The 22,429-nt window shown below is 39.4% G+C and overlaps 1 protein-coding gene across 2 annotated transcripts in view; it reads right to left on the bottom strand.

Moving 5' to 3' along the window:
* The window catches only part of MID1 (midline 1), a 237,578-nt gene extending 220,120 nt beyond the window's left edge, over window positions 1–17,458 (bottom strand). For both annotated transcript variants that reach the window (XM_084227068.1, XM_084227066.1), the window contains exon 1: window positions 17,354–17,458. The gene's annotated coding sequence lies outside the window, so the exon portion shown is untranslated. The remainder of the gene's footprint in view (window positions 1–17,353) is intronic.
* Between the last annotated feature and the right edge of the window lie 4,971 nt (window positions 17,459–22,429).

Genomic DNA, 22,429 nt, shown 5'->3' with positions numbered 1-22,429 from the left:
ACAATTTAACTGAGCGAAATGATGTCATTTAATGAACACAGACATAATCAAAATCTGCTTTTTTTTATTTTTGAAAACCCCAATCAGATAACAATTCAAAGGGTAGAAGGAAAAATATGAAAATATATGGAAGATGGCCTGCTTGTGAGGCAGCTCTGGATGTAAAGGAATCCAAAGTTAGTTCCATAAATATAGGAGTCTCATTTTCACTTTAAAATAAGCCTCTAAAAGTCTTGTGCCCTTTGCTGAAGATAGTTATCAAAGTGCTTATGAATGGAAAGAACTGCTAATATTAAAAGACTGTTCAGTTGGGCTCCACTTCAGCAGTTTTTTTCTTCTCTCACTGATGGACACACAAACCTGTGTACTCACATCTGCACATACATTTACGTTTTTTAAGAGTGCAAATCAGAAGATTTGGGTGCATCAAGACAGGGATAACGCCAGAATCTTCAGGGGATGAGTAGCTCAATCCTACGAAGCATGGTTGTTGTGGATAATACCAGTGGGCAGGTAAGCACCACACAGTCAGTGGCACCACCCTCACTGGGATGGGGGAAGAAGAAAGGAAAAAAAGACAAACCAACAAGAAAACACAAGATTGAGCAAATAAAAAATTATATCATTGAATAAGTGGAAGAAAAGGGGGAGCGAGACTGGAGGAAACAAGCAATGCAAAAGCAATCACTCAGCACTTCCTGTGGGTAGACTGATGCCTAGAGAGTTCCTGAGCTAAAGATGGCTAATTCCCTATATCTCCCTATTTTCCCTTTTATTGGGAGGCATGAATTTATATGCCATGGGATATCTCTTTGCATGGTTCAGGTCATCTGCCTGGTTGTGAACCTTCACCCTCAATCTATTCACTGGGGCGTCAGAGTGCGAAACAGAGCAGACCTTGATGCTGTACAAGCATTATTCAGCACCAGCTAGAGTATTAAGAGTGTTATCAGTTGTATTTCAGTCAAAATTCTGAAACACAGAGCTGCTGTGAAAAGAAAAATCTATTCTATTCTAGCCAGAGCCAGTGCTAAGGTATAATTACTTTCATCAATCCTGAGTTATATTCAGAAGAAAAAGAGCAAAAAGAAATGTCTCCTAAGGCATAACAAATGCTGGCAAACAGCTGAGATGTTTATTAGGTTTATTTGGTTTTTGGCAGTGGACTGTACATTTCTCTATTAATTTACAGGGACCAAGACACCTAACCATTTCTGCAAATGTTCACTTTGATTACGCCATTCCCAAACTTTCAAAAGCAACTTGGAATTGTGTATTTCTCTAGAGACACAGTACATATCAAAGAGGTCTTACTTCAAGACAACCTTTCTTATCTGTGAGAAACTTCACAAAGCATATGCCTTCACATTTGGGATATAATTTTGTGGTGTTGCAACTGCCACAGCCCATTCACTGCTCTAATAGGCAGGACACTTGTAGAATTAACAGTACCAAAGACTCCAACTTTTCCCCTGCCAACCTCAGGACAAAAATCCTCATGTGCTTACACAATTTGCTTGAGGCAAGTTTGGAATTTTAAAAATGGCATGAGTTTAAATATGACACACTTTCTAGACAGTTCAGTTCCTCCTATTCAACCTGACTGACACATGGAGGATGTTCACTCAGTCTCTGCTAGCATCCCTAGTATGGCTGTCTAGCAAGGAGAATTAAGCGAAACTGCTATTTCATGGAGAAGCAGATATATTTGTAAGAGCCCTGCCAAATTTCCTACCTGAGGTCTAAAAGGACAGGCTGATGGAAGATAATCTGGAACCATTTCCCCTTGCTAACTGGTCAGGGGAAAAGCAGTTGTCAGTCATCACTTTTTTCTTCTGTAGAAGTCCCTTGTCTATGAGCCTTCCCTCTTCTCACCTACAGCTGAGAGAGACCTGCCTGCTAACCTTGGAGAGAATAAAAAGAACATATCCAGCCCTCTCTTACCTATCCTACCCGCAGCACTTGTTCTTTTCTCCTTGCCTGAAGTATCTCTTAGCTGAATCCAACAGAGGTGATAGATAAAACCTTTCATATGCTACAGCTAAGGTGAAGAACAGATGCCTAATGGAAGGAAGTAAAGGTGATCCCATCAAGTAAATGATAGAGAACAATGAGGATCCAGAAGTTCTGGGTTTGAAAATACAGAACAAAATGTGAAGAAGCAGGGAAATAATGAAACTAATAAATGCTTGGAGGTCCAGGAAGATGGAGTAGTTTTCCCCAGATGGGTACAAAGGAGTTGCTACCCACAGCAGATTTCTGGAGGAGGCTTGAAGTAATTTGCACATATCAAGTAACAAATTTCTAAATTGCAAATTTGGCAATGACATTACAGATTTAGGAAGCTGGTCTACCACTAAAAAGGAAAAAAACCCTTATGGTATATTTGCCTTTTATCGATCATAAAAATATTTATTTGCTGAGATAACAGATATGTTGGTCCAGAAGGATTAAGTGCCCTACCCATTTTACTTAGAGGGCCACTAAGTTACAAAGAAATTCTCAGACTGCCACAGGAAAGAAAGCTTACCTTCAAACTTATTACTTTGTTGGCACTCACAATTCCTGTTTCAAAAATACATTCCAAGGCACCAGTGGGGGAGTCTTGACAGACTCCCAGAAAAGGCAGTGAGCCAACTTGTAGTCATTTTAAAGAATGCATCAGTTGTCTACAATTTTGCACCCTGGTACAGATCCTATTTGTCTGAAAAGGATCCAGGTCATGTAAAAATGGTCTGTTGGACAGAGTCCAGAGTTTTACAGCTTAAAAGCACATAATTTTACAACATTCCACCTCAAATCTTGCATGAAAATGCTGGTTAGCAAACTGTGATAGGTAAAGGGAGGCAAGCAACTTTTAACATTGACCCAAAAATGTTTTGACAATCTCAAGATGGGGGGAAGAGCAATATCAGCATTGTGAGAAAAGCAAAATGGAAAAGTAACATCTATAAATATTTTGTGTTCTGCATCCTTGCAGTGACACTTTACTCTGGTACACTTACAGGGAGGTATTACTCTGATATTTTCAGTTTGCAATGTATAGGCTCCTTGCCATCTGTTCAAAATTCAGATGAACAAAATAATCTAGCTGCCAGTAGGGTCTGTTAAGCTATTCTGCAATACTATTGAGAATCAAATATGAGACTTCAGTTCTAAAAAGATCTTACATGATTACTTTCATTGCCATGAGCAGACCTACTAACCTACACAGGACTATGCCATACAGTCAAGTTAAGCAAGTGTGTCAATGTTTGCAAGTTCAGAGCATTAGATCCCTGTTCTGGTCCTCATGACCTAACATAGCAAGTAATATTCACAATAAAATTGAGTCCTTTCCAATTGTTAAACACAAACTCTGTGTGCAAGGTATGTAATTTCTTTGCACCACTTAGTTCTGAGGGAGAGTCCTTTAATGCTGTAAAACAGACCAGTGACATGAATTCATCACAGATAGCTTATGTGCAGGCACACTTGTTGTAGGCACAGCACCCCACTGCAGTGGGAGTGGCATGGTACCTTACTCAGCATGACCATACATGCACACAGCTGAAAAACAACAGGTGAAGCTGCTACAGTCAAAGAATCTTGTTCCTCACAGGCTACAAGCCTTGCTTAGCCAGAGGTCAAGTTTACCAAATAAACAAACTTTCAGCAAAGAGTGATCAGGTTTACTAAAAGAGGGAATCACAGCCTGAGCAAAACCACCATCTGCATAAGTGAGGACAAATGCTCAGGGCCCCAGAGACAGGCTGACAAAGCTGTGGATAAATCAGGATGCCATCCTATTCAAAATAAAGGACTCAAAAGAGACATTGGTGCCCTGTTATTAATCCAGTCACTCTTGAGTGGTGGATTATAAGAGTAAAGCTGGTAGTTCACATGGTTAGGGGCCCCCACATTAAAAGCCATTTGAACTTGTTCCAACAGCACTGTATAAGAAGCTGCCAGTTGTACCAGTCTGACATAAAACAAGGTCCCTTCATCTTCCCTTATAGAGCAGTTGCTGCAGAGCTATTTGCCTTATAGGACCACATTTGCTTGCTTCATTGTGCCATAATTCCAACAGACTAGGGTACTTTTAAAAGTTAGTGCAAAGAAAGGAGGCGCAGGAAAAATTAATTTTTAGACAAAATACTTTCTATCAACAAACTTAAAACTAGACAAAAAGGTTTTCCTTTCAGAAATGCCTCATTATACACCTAGATAAATTGATGGTGTTCTGAAGCAGAGAAAGACAACGGAAAGGAAGACTCACTCACTTCAGACTCTGATAAAATACTTACAAAAGTCACTTCAGATGTGTACTCTGAGTGCTTCTGACAAAAAAAGAACTCAGATAATTATACAAAATACAACATTAGAAGCTGCCAGGAGCAGCTCAAAGCAGCCAGAGACTGGGTCACTTATTCAAGACATAACAGACTCAGGGTTAAAATCCCATATCAGAGAGAATTCATAAGCACTTTTGAAGCCTGCTTCTCTGTTCCTTCTCCACACCCCCATTTTAATGGCTGTTCTTAAGACTGAAGAGCCTTTTTATAGTAGAGGTGTTGTCAAAATTAATCAATTCTTCCAAGAAAGTGTTTTTACCAACTCATGCTTTCAACCAGAAACAGTAGATGAAAAAAACTAGTAAAACAACACAAACCAGAAATAAACAACTCACAGGGGCTTCAGCAAATATGGAATATGTCTATTTGCCACAATTCTGAGTAAGCAACTGAGATGTTCTTTACAGACAAGCTACAAAGCCCAGAGTGGGTTCTAATGTCACCCCTTGTAATAGAGGCACCACATCTATCAACTTTTTTCTCTTTTTCATAACAAAGACCAGTCATGTAATTGGTGGGACATTTGCTATTTCAGAGTTTGTTATTTTTTGTGCTTTGACCAGTGATTCCATCCCTAGTTAAACTGTACACAGTTCCCCTGAATCCCAAATGCATACATATTTTCAAACTAAACACAAAAAAAAAAACCACCCCAATCTGAAAATTCTTGGACAATAGAGTTGGAGGAAGCAGTTCATTTACTCTGAATTCTGTAAATTTGGCACAACCTGGTGCTTCTGCATCAGCACAACTGTCAAAATGCAAGTCAGAATTGAGACAAAATGGAAACTCCACCGTGTCATCGCATCCACGCCACTGCTCCTCTCAGATCTGCTTTCTGAAGAGCCTTCAAACATTTTGCAGACCTCATTTGCCAACAGTTGAATACACAGTGCTTCACCACTTCCCTTGAAAGACCATTCCATAAATGTTAGTCATAAACTGAAGAGGAATTTATAATTGGATACAGATCTCTCCCAAAAATTGTCACACACCATATATTAATTTCTGTGTGCTGATCAGCACAGTTTGAGTGCTTCTGTAATACTCATTCAATACTCTTTGGTACATGATGGGATGAAATGCTGTAAATAATTCCTCTTTTGTGCCTTTGAAACCTTTTCAGACAGTTGTATTCCTTATAGCAGATAAACAGTGCACTGCAAAAGCAACACCATATTATTTCAGTTTGTGAGCTTGCATCTTAATTCTAGAACAACATACATGATGAAAATTCTCTCTTGAAACAGAAAGATGTTTTGTCTTTTTTGTGGAAAGGCAGAAGAACAAATGTCTTTATGCTCTATAAGACACATGAACAGTGGGGCTCAGCAATGCAGTATTTTTCACCTGAAGAGTCAAAAGGGAAGTGTACTTACCTTTGCAATTGTAAATTAGATTGGAATTATACTTATCTTACATTAGGCTGAAAAAAGAAACATGCTATAGAAAGGAAAAAAATTACAGTCTTAATATTAGATCTCCTATTACTTCAGTCTCCTGCACCTGGGATCTCTTTCTTTAAGAATAAAGTTAGAAGTCACTTTGGAGAGAAGCCAGCTGTCTGGAATCCTTTGTCCAAAATCAAGTGTGCGCTTCTAACAAGTCATAACAGAAAAAGGCAAGATCCTTTCACTTTTTATAGTATCTTAAAAGCTCCTTTCTCCCAGCAGTTTCACAGAAACTTAAAAGACAAATTCAACCAGTGCAATTGAGAACAGAAAAGTCATGCTTCATTTTCAAATGTTCAACATACCCTATAGTCGTTACCACTGAACATAAGAAAAAAAGTTCTGCCCATCTGAGAGCATGAGAAAACAGTGGCAGGTAGTAAAAAGTGAATATAAGAAACAATAGAAAAACTGCCTTCAGCTCTTACATGTATTTGCTACTGTTTATGAATTTTGATAATACATAGAGATTCCATTAGGCACCTTCAAGTTTTAAAAATGAGGTCAGTCTCACTTTACATGGACTATTCTATTAACTTGTGTGTTCAGAGCCCTGAAATCTTGTGGTCCCATGAACACAGGGCTCTCTGATCCCCGTATTCATAAGTTAACCCTTTTTCCTCTAGGAATTGCAGGCAGACTAGTATTACTGCTTTGAAAACACTGATCATTCTGAGAAAGGAACCCTTAGCTGCAGCTGATATATCAACAGAAAGAATACTCCAAGGGATTTAGACGTTATGATTTCAAGAGCACAGAAGAACAGATCTCAGGAACAGTCTCTCCTAGATGGGAATGTGTGATGCTGTCACCTTCCCAGCACTCTGCTCAACAGATACATCCTCATTCACCCTCTCCTGAAAAACACAGAGTGCCTTAAACATGCGGCCAGGGAACCAGGGGTAAACAGCAGTGACTTCTTCAGAGTGGCCTCTGCATCAAACAATTACAGTGAAAGACTGATTCATTTGGACAAATTTTGTTTTTTAAAAATCCAAGAAAAACACAATCAGGTTCTATGCTTATACAAACAAACATCTCAGTACCTGGTTGCTATCTCTACCTATTCATAATTCAAGAGACCCAAGTTAATGAAAGTGCCAGAAGCCTATGGAGGCCCCCACCTTTACATGGAGCTTTTAAGGCTTTTGAAAGCCTGTTTTGATTTAGTCTTAGTTTTCCACCTGTCACATTTGCAGCCTCCATGTGGGTGGAAAAATTCCATGACTTTTTGGCTTAACATCCACCTGATGTAAAACATAAGAGTGACATTAGTTAGGCCCACAATCCAGGGTACCCCCTTCCTTTGGTGACAGCTCTCCCCAGAGGACCACAAAGTCCTGACTTTTGTGACATTGTTCTTCCAGTGACACAGGCACTCCAGGAGGGAATGAGTTTATATTTACACAGGTATGTCACCTTGTGGCCATTGCACCCCCCTCTCCCTTTAGGAGAGGGAAGGTTTCCAGCACACATCTTGCATTTCCTGGGCAAGTTGGTAAAACCTAAAGCATCTCTTCTTATAAAACAATGAGCTTCATCCAGCTCTTGAGAGAATGGTAACTAGCAACCACACTTGGAGAAAATTGCAAGCAAACAAAACTATGCACTGGCACTAAAGAAATTAATGAAGTTTCTGGATATCAGAAGAGGGAAGCCCATCATTCCCTGTAATGGGGATGTTGTAGGTCTTGGTGTGGGATAGTGACTGCAACAGGCACGGCTATCAAGGCTTAACATCACACCTCACACACCTGGAAGTCTAGCAAAACCTGGTTGCAGCACACATCTTTCTCAATCTAGTGTTAAATTACTTCAGTGGAGGAAAAATGCTGAGACACAGTTCTTTAGAAAGTACAGAATGTTTTTTATTGAATATTGGTTCCATACTTGCACATTATTGTCCAGATTTTCTTTTTCAGAATATTAAACCATGAAAAACCCCTGACCTAGTCCTGATCTAGGAGAAATATTGAACCTTGCTCAGAAGAATGTCATCTTTCAAACAAGGTTTAGCTTTAGACATAGTCTGTCCAAACATTTTAAAGAGTATTTTCCTCTAGGCAAGATGTCAAAAGCTGGGTTGGAATAGACATATGGTTATACAGTTGCCTAAAATGACTGAATATTTTAGTAGCCTGGTTCAATTTAATTTTTGCAAATTATTTTTAGATGGAAAACTTCTAAACCTCAGAAAGAAAGTATAGTGCAGTTGCCTGTGAGTATGAAATAATACGCTTCTCTCCCGAAAACACAGTAATTAATGGTTGTAGCAATTATTGCCATCACAAACCAAGTATTTTTCCTAACAGTTACACATTGGCTGCCTGAGACAACGTTCCTTTCCTCTGTGCTCAGAATAAGGATTGAATTAAGACAGAAACCACTGTGGAAGACAGTAAATTTCCAACAGGAATGAGCAGAATGCATTATGGCATCCCTTTGGCAAGATGGAGTCCCCAGTCAACCACAGTCTTTGCCCAGAGAGCTGTAAAATTCACAGTGACTTTCTTGCCATTCTGCCTAAATACTGGCCTGGAGAAGAGTTCTAAGAACAGCCCCAGCTATGAAATGAGGAGTGAAACATATTCAGGCTCTGCCACTGAGAGATGTCTTTGAACAGTGTGGTAGAAAGCACATTACTGCACCCATTACCCTTACTGGGTAGAAACCCACCATTACTGCAAATTGCCTTTTGTTCTGTGAGCAGATACCTCTGCTGTAACACCTTTGTACCCTCCAAATCAGAGTGGAGTATTCAAAGACAAGTGAACAGACAGACTGATTCAAATGGATGACTGTGATATTTAAAAGTTTTACTGCTAATAAAAATATTCACCTATATTTTAAAATCACAATATGAGATAATTCTCCAGTTTTAGGAAGGTCAACAGTTCAGCATTCACCATTTCATGAATTAGACCCTAACCAGTAATTTAACCATTATTAAGGAACTCATTTAGTAAACAAACCTCTCGAATCCTGATCTCACAAAATAGCTAAGCTCAGAAATGCTGAGTCATGAGAAGGTTATGGGAAGTATCAAGTAAAAGAAATTAATCTCACTCCCATTTCCCTGTTTTTCTATTTTTACATTCTCCTTTTCCTGGATCATTGCCTTTAATCTGAAACCTTATTGATTGAATCCTATGCCTTGTTCTCTCACAGAGAAATTAATGGATATAGCACTGCAGTGAACAGCATCGATTGACTGTAATCAATGACTCAGCACTGCCACACAAGCGGGGCAGACAGACTCATTTGTGGCCCATAGCACATCAATAACACATTTTACACAACAAACCAAATTTGTTCTCCAAGAAGAACCTTGTTATGTAACTATCCAATCTACCTCCTACTTAGATTCAGTGCTGAGGAGAACAGCCTCCCTCCTTCATTAACATAATCCCCACATTTATTTACAGTAGTTATGTTCTTGCTTACTTTACATCAACAGAGATTGTGCTGTTCCAGTTTTCATGGCTACATCACATGATCTACATAGTAAGAGAAAAAGGAGTTTATTTTGTAGAGTAAAGGGCAGTGGTTTAAGGCATCATTTCCACACATGTAACTATTCACACTTTCACCATGATTTTATTAGGTTTTGTATTCATTCATGTGATCTCTGTATTTGTTGTTACTCAATGCTAATGTTAAAATGGGAGTCTTGGCAATAACTCTTGAGACTGATAATTGGGTAGAAGCTAAAGTAACACAGCCATTCAGAGTTCCCAAACTCTAAAGCAGTGAGTCTATGGGACTGGAATCAGTAAAGCGAGAAGCAGTGGGTCCCAGTCTGAGGCTGAACCTGCTCTCCTTTACAGGTAAGGGCCAGCTGTGAGACACCAGACTCACTGCTGATCTACTAGCACCTGACTGGAGTATGCAAACTGGAGGCATAAAGAAGACAAGAAAGGAAAATGCAGGCCCAGCTTAAGCACTGCTGAGGTGTTGGGACATGGACATGAGACAGGCTGGGGTCTGATATTGGAAGATGTTTCCAGATTTCATGCTAGGGACACAGCCAAGGTCATAGCAAGCAACTACAGCTGTAATTCTGAAAAGTCTTTGTGGAGTCCTGCTCACCCTAAGGATCAACTACTCTTAGATCCTCCACAAAATTATTTAGTTCAGTCTGAAAAACCTCCAAAGACTGACCTGGCAGTTTCTTTGGTTAACCCATCACAGTGCCTAAATACCAGCTGTAGAGTTCTCCCTAGAATCTAATGAAACCCACCATTAATGCAAATTGCCTTTTGTTCCATCCTCAGAGATGAAGAACAATTAATTACTGTCACACTTACAACCATGCCTGTGTTATTTATTCTCTTTTCTAGACAGCAATTTACCAAGCTGAGCTCATGCAAGGAAAACCAATGAGTTGCCACATTCAGGGGTGGCTGCTGCAACTGGATGTGTTCACCTTTTGTTCTCTTATGAATGCAGCAGTGGGCAGCAGGAAAAGCTCAGCTCTCCTTGGAACTCTGGGTGAAGGCAGATGGGCAGAATATTGGTTCATAAGATGCTTGTACAGGACACACTGGGAAGCCAGATTTTCAGTAAAGCACACTCAGTTCCTGCAATCTATGCCACATTTTCTTAGCACAATTTTTGGTTTGCTTTCCATTAGTTTTTCTCCAGTTTGTTTCTGTATTTCTTTAAGTATCACGTATAAAACTGGGTGAACAATTCAGGATGGCATTTATCACAACAGAACAGGGCAAAATGGTTACTTCTCATCCTCTTGTTGATAATACCTTCAGTAATGACTCCCAGAATGGCTTTCCCATTTCAGCATTTTGCCTCATCAGCAACTTGCATTCTTTTCTAATTTGTGGTAGCCCACAGATACTCCTGCTGACTGAATTATTCCCCATTTTCTATAAATAAATTATATTTTATTCTCTGACTATAGAAACTCATAGCTTCTTTTGATTCCATTATATCTTCTTGATTTCAGACCAGCTTGCCAGCTAGTGAAATAACTTTCAAATTTAGTTCTACCTCCCTCAGCCTGGGTGTTGTACTGGAAACTTGGCAGATGACACTGACTCCATCAATTAAACTTTTTGGTTTTGCAAGCCCTTTCTAGAGAGCTTTTTGTTTTAATTTTTATTATATTATAGCAATTCTGCATACCAACTTTAAAATGTCTGTGGGGTCATAAAGGACTTTCAGCTGATGGTTCTGCTCAACTGTAATCTTCCATTTTCTCCTTGTGTTTTGTTGCTTTAGCTCTCATGTGGCAGAGAAAATGTCCAAATTGAATGCCTCATGGTACAGAAACATATGAATTAAACCTTCAAGGCACATTAACTTAACCTCCAAAATTAAAATGCAAGCTAACAACTGTAAATCATTTCACTCACTTTCATTAATCCAAACCAAAGTAATATGCTTGTGCATTTCAGCAATGTGGAATGATACACTCTAGAACCAACATGGCAGATCACTGAAACAATGTATCTATGAGGTATTGCTGAAAAATTGCTGAGATTAACAGCTAAATTTATTTCCAAATCCAGGTAACCTTTTTCATTTAAGGGAGCCCTCTAGAGCATATGTAGATATATCAAAAGGCATATTTTTTCTTACAAGTATTCCATTCATGCCATAAATGTGGTGAGATTCTAGAATGAAGGATATCAAGCTTTAATAATTTTGTTTTCTATCAGGTGCATTTCTTTGTTCTCATCATCATTGTCTGACATATGGATGCATGTAATCCTTCCTTTTGTATTGACATTTGTGTGACTCCCTCCAAACCATTAAAAGCCCACTAAAATATGGAATCCTTGCAAGTCTAGACATGAACTTGTCACTTTTCTGTGTATACCATATATATCATTCTTTAGGACATGCACTTTATTATAAGCACACTTAAGGTTTATTTATTAAACCAATCATACATGCTCACTGAGTCCAGTGATTCACATCATGTACAAACTGAACATATTAAGCAACACATGTGCAATAAAAGCAAAAAGATCTTTGCAGTCTAAGCTTGCATTAATGGTGGTGGCATGGCAACATATCAAAGGCAAAATGCAACATGGCCAGAATTTCCCACTGGAGTGTTAAGCACAGCTGCATAACTTTGAACCCACAACCAGTTGGATATCCCAAACCACCCTGGGTACATTGCTGTATTTAAGGTAAGAATTCATAACTAACTGCTAATGCCTAAACTCCCCAGCTAAAATCGGATGGAATTTCCCATGAAGGGGGCAAAAAAGATATGAAGAGTATAGTAAAACAACTACTCATTTTACAGAATTAACACAGCAGGAACATTCATGTTGTTTCATACGTAGTGAAATTAAATTTGTCAAAAAAAACCCAAAAAAACATCCACCTTAGGAGGCTGGATCTGAGGTTTTATATGGAATTTTCCAGGCTAGGCAGCTACAAAACAGAAACATTAGAAACTCAGCAGCAGGAGCACATGCATTGCTGGAGGAGCACAGCAGACAAACCATGGCACTTTCAAACTGTCACCCTGAGCACTCTGCAATCCAGTGTGCCACCAAGCAGAGCCCTCTCAGCCATTGCAATGACTGGAACTGTGCATGAGGGGTCAAATATAGCCTTTCTTTCATAACACTGAATGTGAACATTATGAATGCTAAATGAAGCTGAACTTAATATAATGATATCTAATAAAAGCAAATGGGTGTTTTTAATATGCCATCTCCCTAAATCCAGCTTTCAGAGGACCAATATAAAAACAGCATTAAGTGAAACTACTAAAGAAAAGAGAGAGTGAAACTTAACTTCTACACCCTAATGAACCTTTAATGGAAGATCTTCATTTGTTCAAGGAAAATCCTGAGTATTAACTGATTTACCTAAAAGCAAGTACCAATTATTCCAGTCTTTGGGCACACAATCACATGAAAATAGTTACTTTACTTAAAAAAAAAGCAGAGATTTTAGATGAATATGAAATTGATCATGTGTTACAATCATAGATATAGACAGACTAGGAAACATGCATCTGCCTTTGTACAGACTTTTAGACTCAAGTATATGTCTAGATATCTTGCTGAACAAAAAATATACTTAATGTGAAAAAATAAAAAAATATGACATCCCATAAAATTTGCAATGAAATATTGTCTTCCCTTGATTACTTGCTACACCATCAAAATCTAGATTTAATATTAATATTTTTCATGAAAGAAAAAAAAAAGAGAAAACAGCAGGGAAATACATCCTCAGCAGCTGGTAAACTCAGACCCTAACACAGGTTGCATACTTTTAATATCTTGCCCTTACGAGTCTCAGAGCCATGTGTACTCCAAAGCTCTAACCCTGATAAATGGTTTTGAAACCTAACTTGGACTTAACACAGGAAAAAATAGATTTAAAGGATAAAGTTTCATAAATAAGACTATTTGCAGGATATAACAGGACTAGAATATTTGTAGAGGTTTAATTTTCCGCCCATTTTCTCAACTTTTTGGAATGAATAAACACACAGGAAGATAGGATAAAATCTTCACATCTTCATCACAGGCTTTTCATGCTTTAAATTTCCCAACCCTTTTAAATAAAATACTTGCACTTTTCCTGTCCTACACAATCACATTACAGAATAGTGAACAAATACACAGATGTCACAGACTTCCAATCCAGAGCACAGTTGAATGTTCTCTCATCTAAGAAAATGCCTTTTAAGCCATTCCTCAGCTTCACACTGCCCAGCTTTTTGCCTCCTTCATCTTCATGACTCTCAAGCACTTCTGCTCACAGAAGCTGTGATGAATGCAATGCTAGGCCAGAGGTTTCTCAGGGGGAACACCCCATCTCATTTTTAGGTTGTGGCTGCAGACTGCAACACACCAGAGCCAAGCAAGGCTCTGCATATGAGGACAGCTGCTGGACTAGAAAGCCCAGCCCAGACTTGGAATGATGTTTTTAACTTTAAATTCCAAATACATTTACCAAAGGCTGAAAGAAGAGGGGCAAGTTTTTAAAAAGGGTAAAAAAAATTAGGCAACACACACTTTTTGTGGATCACATGATCTCTGGAGAGCAGCATTAGGCAGATGAGCTGGACAGACAGCTGGACAGATAAAAATGCCCTTCCTATAATTCCTTTTCATTCATCTTCAAAGCAAGTATTTCACTTCATGCAATGCAGTGAATTCTACCGAAAAAGTGATCTTGCCTTGCTCTCTAGACACCCATCTCCACCTTGAGTTATTCTTACAGCTCTTGCTTAGAGCTCTTCCACTGCAGATGGCAATTTTCAATTAGGTATGTGCTTCAGGGGAAATAAGGAATTTACTAAGGTCACTTAAGGGCAATGAAATCACACACGCCATATAAAATGCTTACACTACAAAATGATAGCATAATGGAATGGTAAAGCCTTTAACAAAATCGTAAAGGGAGCATGCAACTACAGCATGTTCCTTTATTATTTCAAGCGCTCCAGTTGCACCTTTGAAAGGTCAGTCTTTTTTTTTTTTAATTTTATTGAACATGTGTAAAGATACCAGGAAAAAACATGATGTATCAAACTGCCTCCTGACAATGTGTAAGGGCACTCAGCTTCGAATTATATGCAAATCAGAAATTGAAAGCAAAAATGGGGTGATGGATGCAAGTCAAGCAAGCCTATAAAAAAAGTGTCCTAACTTTGTTTTTAGGATGAGCAGGTTACTAAATGTGGAAAAACATAGAAGACATTTAGTATGCTCTTTCATTACTAAACAAAAATCTTATAATACTAAATGCTAAATACTTAAAACAATTTCTGATTTAAAAGTGACAAATTAATAACAGTTCTCATGAATTAAGCCATCAGAAACACAACAGGAAGGAAGAAGATAATGTTGATTCATTATCAGCACCATCAAGTCCAAGTATTTCTGCTTTCCTTCAGTCTTGTCTCAGTTACACAACTAAAGCTGGCACCACAGGTGTGTGCACAGACTGGTGCTCATTGCCTTCACCTGGGTTCAACACATTCATCCTCAGAATATACACTCCAACACAACACCATTACTGCACTGTGAACACAGTTCTGCCATTAAAATTAATACAAAGGAATCCTCCAATGAATGAGAAAATATCTTTAAACTGGGTAGGATGCCTTTAGTTCTTTTTTCTTTAATCAGTGAATAAAGCTCATCACCTTTTAACGTGGGTTAGAGACCCATGCCTAGGGTAGCAGGCTGACTTGCAGGAGCTCAGGCCAGAGCATGGTCCATCCCGTTATTATTACTTTTCATTATCCTACTTTTTAAATTGGGATGAAAATATTTTTAATATTTTTTTACTCTTAAATTCTTTTCACACCATAAACAAGGATAAAATTTCCCTGGGGGATATCTCCCAAGCATCAGTTCTGGCCTGAAAAGAATTGCTGTTTGTGCATCCAGGTTAATGGAAACTTGTGCCACACCACAGGCACAGCACCAAGCTGAGGTAAAACCCCGGGGCAGACACTGGTTTTAGGCAGGTCCCCCCGATGCTGCAAGCTCTGAAGCCACATCATTACACATCTGGGTGTGGCAGAGGCGGGCGCTGTGGCTGGAAGGAGTGAGACCCAGCTCCTCCCCTTGTGTCCCTGGGAAGGGTCACAGCCACAGCTCAACCAAGGGGCAGGCAGGCTGCAGCCTGGGCAGCCCCACCCCAGCACGGCCACGCACATCTGCTCACATCCTGGGACACTGCAAGCTCAGGCCAACTCCAAATACACTGCAGAGACTTTGAACCACGTTTCTACCTGGCTTGGCACTGGGAAATCAAAAGACCATTAATGATTGCAACACAGCCAGACAAACTGATGGGGGCAATGCAATTTCCTGCAGAGACATGGAAAATGGTGATTTAAGAGCAGGTTTCCCTGGAGTCTACTCTTGCCCTTTAAATTTATGCTTTACTAACAGCCCTGTTAAAAGTCCTTTCTCTGTACTCCTTTTCAATTCAAAATAACAAAGATATTCCACAAAACCGCCAGGATGAGAAATGCGACAAGTGAAATTTATGGTTCTGGTCCACCAGCCTCGCTTTCTTTGTGGCTTTACCACAACCAAAGATGATTCATCACAATAAACCCATTTGCTTCATACCTGAAATAGGTATTCAGGAACTTGCTATGTACTTTGTGGCGTTGAAGCTCCTATAAAAGTTTCTACTGAAACTACTATAGCTATACTGTATCATTCCCATTAAAACCTCACTCAACATTTAAAGTCAGGAGTTTGCAAAAATCTTACACAGAAATCAATGAGAATCTCTATGAACACAAGTGACTTTTAATTCTTTCTTTATTCTGAATTAATTTAAAGGAGGTAATACTGTATTACTAATCTCAGGGAGACATTAATTCATAAAAGTCACAGCTGTTTAGAAGGAAGAGGGTTTTAAAATAATAATCATCTTCATTGTAAGCTTCTAACCTCCTAGGACTTTTACTTTCCCACTAGGAAAGATGTAGCTGCAGCTCCCATAATGAGTGCATTCACATGCCTGTGCACATATCAATATGAATAACCATAAAAATAAGAGGAAAGTAATCATATATCTATTAGTGTCTAATGTCAGAAAAACAAAAATCACTTTGAAAATGCACTCTGAATAGTGCTCTGCAACTTTTTTTCCTTAGAAGATACTACAAGGGATCAACTGAAACTATTTTTCCCTTCCTATGTAACACACCATAATGGCAGAAAACTTAAATAAAGTTCCACAATGAACATGCTGCTACTTAACAGTAACTGCCCTGATGGACTGCACACCAGTATTCGTACAGCTAGAGACCTATTGGAAATTAGTTTTCAACTTTGTTTTTCATCATGCCCTGACTAAAATCTGCAGGGAAAAATTTCTCCCTCTTTGTGAGGATTTTACTGAAAACCTGTTTCAAAAATATTATCATACTGTGCAAATACTTCCTAAGAAATACAAATCCTTGTTTTGAACCGGGTAATCCCCATTGTAGTAGAACCTGTTTAGCTTACATTTCCTATAACAGTACCTGAAGTTTATTTTTTAACTCACTGCAAAATCTTTATTGCTACAGGAACTCCCTGTATTGTAAAAAACACATCCCAGCTATGCTGACTTAGCTGCATTCACACATATCCAAATAAAATACACCAAAACCCTAGACACGGTAAAGGAGTGCACCTTTTGCAATATGTATACTTTAAAATTAAAAAAAAAAAACAAACACAAATAACAAACACGTCAAGAACTTCTTTCCCCAGATACACCAGCATGATAACACCACGGATTTGCAGCGCTTCAGCCAACAGACCAAAGCATCTCAGCTTTATTTCCAGTCTCGGCTCACATCTGTGTTCCATCAGAGCTAAGAAAGTTTGAGAATCTCTGCAGTAAAACGAAGGTGCATCCGACTTAGGAGCACACGGAACGTCAGACAAGTTGCGGGAGCCGCTCCCGCAGCGCCGCCCGCTCTGCCCCGCAGCCCGCTCGGAGCTCCCCGGCCGCTCCACAGGGAACGGCATTTGGAAGGGCAAACCTCGCCCCGACCTCTCCGCGCCCCGACTCCGCCACCCCCCAGCTGCGAGGATCCGCCTGACATACCTGCTTCTCCATTTTTGCCCCGGCAGTTTTTCCTCCTTTCCCGAGGCCGAAGAAGAGAAGAGGGGACAGTCCCTGCCGGGCGGGCGCTGCGCTGCGGCCGCCGGGGGCTGCGCTCGGGCCGCTCCGCTCTGCCCCGCCCGCCGCGCCGCGCAGCGCTCGCCCCTCTCGCAGGCACACAGCCCTGCCTGAGAGCTCCCCTAGGTCGAACAGGTTTCCTTATATAGGTAAACACAAATTGCATTCCTGGTGACAGAGGCTAACTGGAAGTAAGCTTAATTTAGTTAACTCCACCGATACCAAATGGGTCCGAGCGCCTGAAGTTTGCCTAGCGCAGCGTAGGGAAGGGACTTCAGAAGGGAGAACAGTTTCCTTGCAGTAGTTTAGCACCTATGCAGTTATCCCATTACTTAAAGCCATTGCAATACTGAGTACCAGTTCACATTACATTAAATATTTGACGATTTTACAGAACACTGAGCCTGCATTTTCATCCTGAAGAAGTGGAAGTGACAAAGGTATGTATGTACTACAAGGTGACAAAGGTTTGTGCACACACCTTCTAAAAACGTTAAAATAATTCCTACAATATTGAAGTTTCCATATAAAGACGATCATATTTCAAGTGTTGTATGAAAAAGTTAGAAAATTAGGATTGCATTACTGATACCAAAGGAAAGATGCAGTGTAGGAAAAACTCGTTTTACTTTTTCCAGGTTCATTTTCTATACAATGTAATAGTTAAGTATTTGGTGACAGATCTGTCTTTGTCAGAGATGTGTAATTACAATATAATAACAGACACACCCCTACCTAAACAGGGAAACAGAAATAGAGGAACCAAGAACAAGCCTATGCTGCACTCTACAGAGCAATGAAATGTTTATTTCACGTATTTTTTTCATCACCTTGACTGCTCACTACTTGCTAACCCTCTTCTGCAAATACAACTTGTTTGTCCAGAAGAACTTCAGCAGCCAGTTAATTAACTAATTAATTACAGGAAAAATCATGTAATATGTGTCACTTTGTTATATTCAGGCAAGAGCCACTATTAGTTATGGCTTTTCTACAAGCTGAAACACTGCTGATAGGCAGAGGAAATTAGACAGCAAAAATCATGAGGTCAGGGAAAAAAGCAATAAAAAAATGATGGAGGAGCACAAAAATATCAGTGAAAATGAGAAAATTTTCAAGATTTGATAAGATTATGAGAAGCTGACTTAAAAAAAATACAATGAGCTCTAAAATATACAATTATTTTTCATTCTGTCCCCCTGATATATTGTCTATAACTCAAAATGCACGAGAGACACAAATTTGGCTTCCTGGTGACCTATGAAGTGTTAGAAACCCCAGTGTACCACCCAAAAGCTGGAAATTATAATTATCCATTGGACTACAGCATTTTTTATTGCTGCCCAATATATGACTTGAAGATCATTAAATAATATACTGCACAGAAAAGCTATTCCTAATGTCCAGTCCTAATGGTTTCAATACTTCTTTAGTTATAATTTTCCTCTTTCCCTGAGGCATAAACATTCAGCCTCATGATACTGAAGGAGTTTGGCTTAGAAGTTGAGAAAAATGAAAAACAATACCAATAAAAGTTGTAAGACACTCAATAAATACATCTAAAATAGTCTCTCTATACAGTGTATAGGGAATCAGGAATATGTGGCCAGGGGCTTGGTGTAATGAGCTTCATTTAGTTCTTTTGGGACAGATAACTCGCTTGTGGCTCCACTGCATAAGAAGAGGATCTTGGCCTTGCCAAGTTCATGCTCCTGTGACAAAGCATTTGCACTGGACTACACAGCCAAGTATTCCCTTACCACCATGATCTCATGACCAGTTCCTGAATGAGTATCAGGTTTTTTGCATGAGTCAAGCCAATTAAAATTCATCAGATTCCCAAAACTGCAACAACAAAGGAATTTTAAGAGGGCTACTAGCCTAATAGTAGATTAGATAGTAGATATTACTTCAAGTATGGTTGACAGTCTGTCCTTAGGCTGGCACTTTTTCTGTTAGTCAGCCCAGACCCACAATCAATATCACATTCATTTATCTAAAATACTCCCTCAGTTAAGGATTTTCCCACCATTTCTTCAGTGCCCATACACGGGCTTTATTTACCCTAGTCTCAAGCTGAAAACTCAACTAACGTTCATACTCTACACCTGACATACCCCTTTACCTCCTGACGTACCTGTTTACCTCCATCTCTTTACCCAGACATCATATTGAGAATCAGCCAGGGGATCTAGGCTCTCTAGGCATGAAATCTCTTTCTTTACTTCCTGGCCCCCAAGCTGTGATTTCATTAGAATGCTGGCAAAAGCATGAAAATTTTCCCCAAGTCCTGCATACGCTACCTTTGTAAGAGAGAATCTCTTTGCTTAAACAATGCTTGTAATGAAATAATCATTTCTTCCTCAAACATAAATCAGAATGAAATTTATTTGTATTTTCACTGCATGTCTCTGCTAAAGTATCACCAGCAGTTAATCATAACAATAGATGTCATAGTCAGATCTTTTTTTATTTCTGAGTTCTTTATTTTTTTAAGAAAACTCTATATAATTCTCAAGCAATTCAGCTAATTCTTGAAGCTGAGACTTAGACTTATAACCCCCATTTACTGTGCTGTCACACATACGTATCTTCATGCAATGCTTGGACTAATTATGCTGAAACCATCTTCTCCTTTTTTCCAGGAAGAGGTCTGTAAAATACAGAATACAAGCAAATGTGAGCTTGTATTCTGCATCAGAGGGTATAAGAAGAAATCTGAATAGACCTCTAGAATATGTTTGGTTTAATGCTAGGAATTTAAAAATTCATTAGAAATTAATGCAATTGATGACAGAGACTTATTTTCTTCACTGCTGTGCTCCAAGCTGCCCCCAGCAAAAGCCCAGCACTAAACAGACACTCTCATTCAGTATGTCATTAGCTTGTTTCCTGTGCACAATCCATACAAACAGTTTATTGGTGTTATTTTAGTCCCTGCTGTTAAGATAGTAACTATTTGTAAGCCAAATGACCTTTGTCCAGCAGAGCCAAGAATCACAGTCCTGGGCAGAACCTTGGTTATAGATCAATGTGATGCTGCCTTTCTCTTTACTTCCATTTGCATGCCCTACCAGCCATACTTGCTTCATCTCAAAAAGCGGTTTATAAGAAATACTTTCTCTTATGGAAAGACTGATGGATTTTCCCTCTTCCACTTCTGCCCATTTTTTAAATACACAGTAATGTCACTCTTTGTGGTTTTGCACCAGAAATGGAAACCTGGTGTAAATTTTCATGGTGAATTTTGATTGAATGGAATAGTGAGAGTGGTACACCAAGAAATGTATATGAAACAAATAATGTTAGCTTCCAATCGTCTTGCCATGAATCTCTAAATATCTGCCTTCAACTTTTTCCCTATTAAATGCTCAGGGTGAAACACAGCAGGTTTAGTCTCCTTTCACTGAATTCTTACTCAGTAACAAGGTTTGCTTCTGAAGTTCTTTGTAGGCTGAAATTGTCCACACTTGAGTGGCTAAATAAATTGCCTCAATTTATCCAGGTAAGTATAAAGCAACAGAGTTCTCTCAGGTTTCACTGCACAGTGCTGCACATTTTCCAGAATCAAGCTGTTCATCCATTCTCGAAGTTCTGATTTCTTCCATGCAATAGCAACACTTCCTTTCACTTTGATACAGGCAAGATTTCAAACCTCATCTTGGTATCTGCATCTTTACATCTTTAGTTTCCCTCAGAGATGTGCATCACTGACATCCCACAATGTATGTTCTGTTTGTGGGGTGCAACAAGATCATTCATTCAATAGTTTATTGTTTGTTCTCAGCTACATTAGCCAGCCCTCAAATCAGGTAACGTGTTCAGCTAGAATGGCAGCAATGAGTACCTGACAAATGAGGTGGATTCAGTTCTAACAGCCTTTGTTTCACATACAAGTCTCTCCAAAGATATGCAATATCATAGGGCATCTCTCTTTCTACATCAAATGCTTTTTAAATTAAAAACTGAAACCCCTGAATGCATTTCTGTGTACAAGTCCACAAGTGCTTTTTCTTTACTGCCATTAAATAATTTATACATGCAGAACGCTAATATTGCATTTTAAGATACTGTGGCAGTATACACAGATACGCAAATACACTCAGACTTTTAGTTTACAACCTGAAAAAACTATGAACAAAATGCCCTGGTGCTGAGCACGCCCTTCCTCAGGCAAGCTAACTGCTGGAGAAACCCATCTGAGTGGATTTGTGTGGGATAGAGTTAACTTTCTTCTGAGGGGCCAGTATGGTTCTGTGTTTTGGCTTTTTGGCTGAAACTGTGTTGATAAAATACTTTTGTCTGACTGTTACTGAAGAGTGCTTGCACCACCTCAGCACACAAAGTTGCCTTTTTTCCTCACAGTGCCCCACTCCAGTGAGAGGGTCAGGAGTGGGCAAGGGAATGGGAGTGGATGCTACCAGTAACTACAGCTGGCCAAAGAGATGTTTCACACCATCTAAAAACTATTTATAAAAACCCAAGATTAACGAAGAAGAAGGGGGGTGGCTTCCTGAAGTAGCCATTGCTTGGAGACTGGCTGGACATTGGTCTTTCTTGCAGTGTGGTGACTGTGTCGCTGTGCTTCCCACCACACTCACCTATTAACTGTCTTTGTCTTGGCCCATGAATTTTCTGACTTCTGTTTTTGCTATTTTCTTCCCATATCTCACTGGGGTGGGGGTGAGAAAGTGAACTGTTCAGTCCAGAGACTAACAGCAGAGAAGTTTTGGAAATTTCTCTTTACTACTACTCATCAGTTATTTGCTTGTGCCTTGCAGAAGATACTTCAGAGTAGCTTGTATAAATGCTTCCATCTCATTTCATGGAAAAGTAAAAATCTGTCATGCTCCATTGCCCTCTGCAGTGGCCCACTGAAGTCATTTGACTTCACCTTGAAATGCTCTAGAGGCATCTAAATGACAGTCACACATCTGAGAAACAGATAAAGTTGTCTCTCAGCCACAAGTTCCTTGGCTATAACCATGTGCACACAGGAAC

The sequence above is a fragment of the Fringilla coelebs genome (genome assembly GCF_963513975.1).
Source record: "Fringilla coelebs genome assembly, chromosome: 2".
NCBI lineage: Eukaryota > Metazoa > Chordata > Aves > Passeriformes > Fringillidae > Fringilla > Fringilla coelebs.
This window is presented reverse-complemented; position numbering and strand designations above follow the sequence as displayed.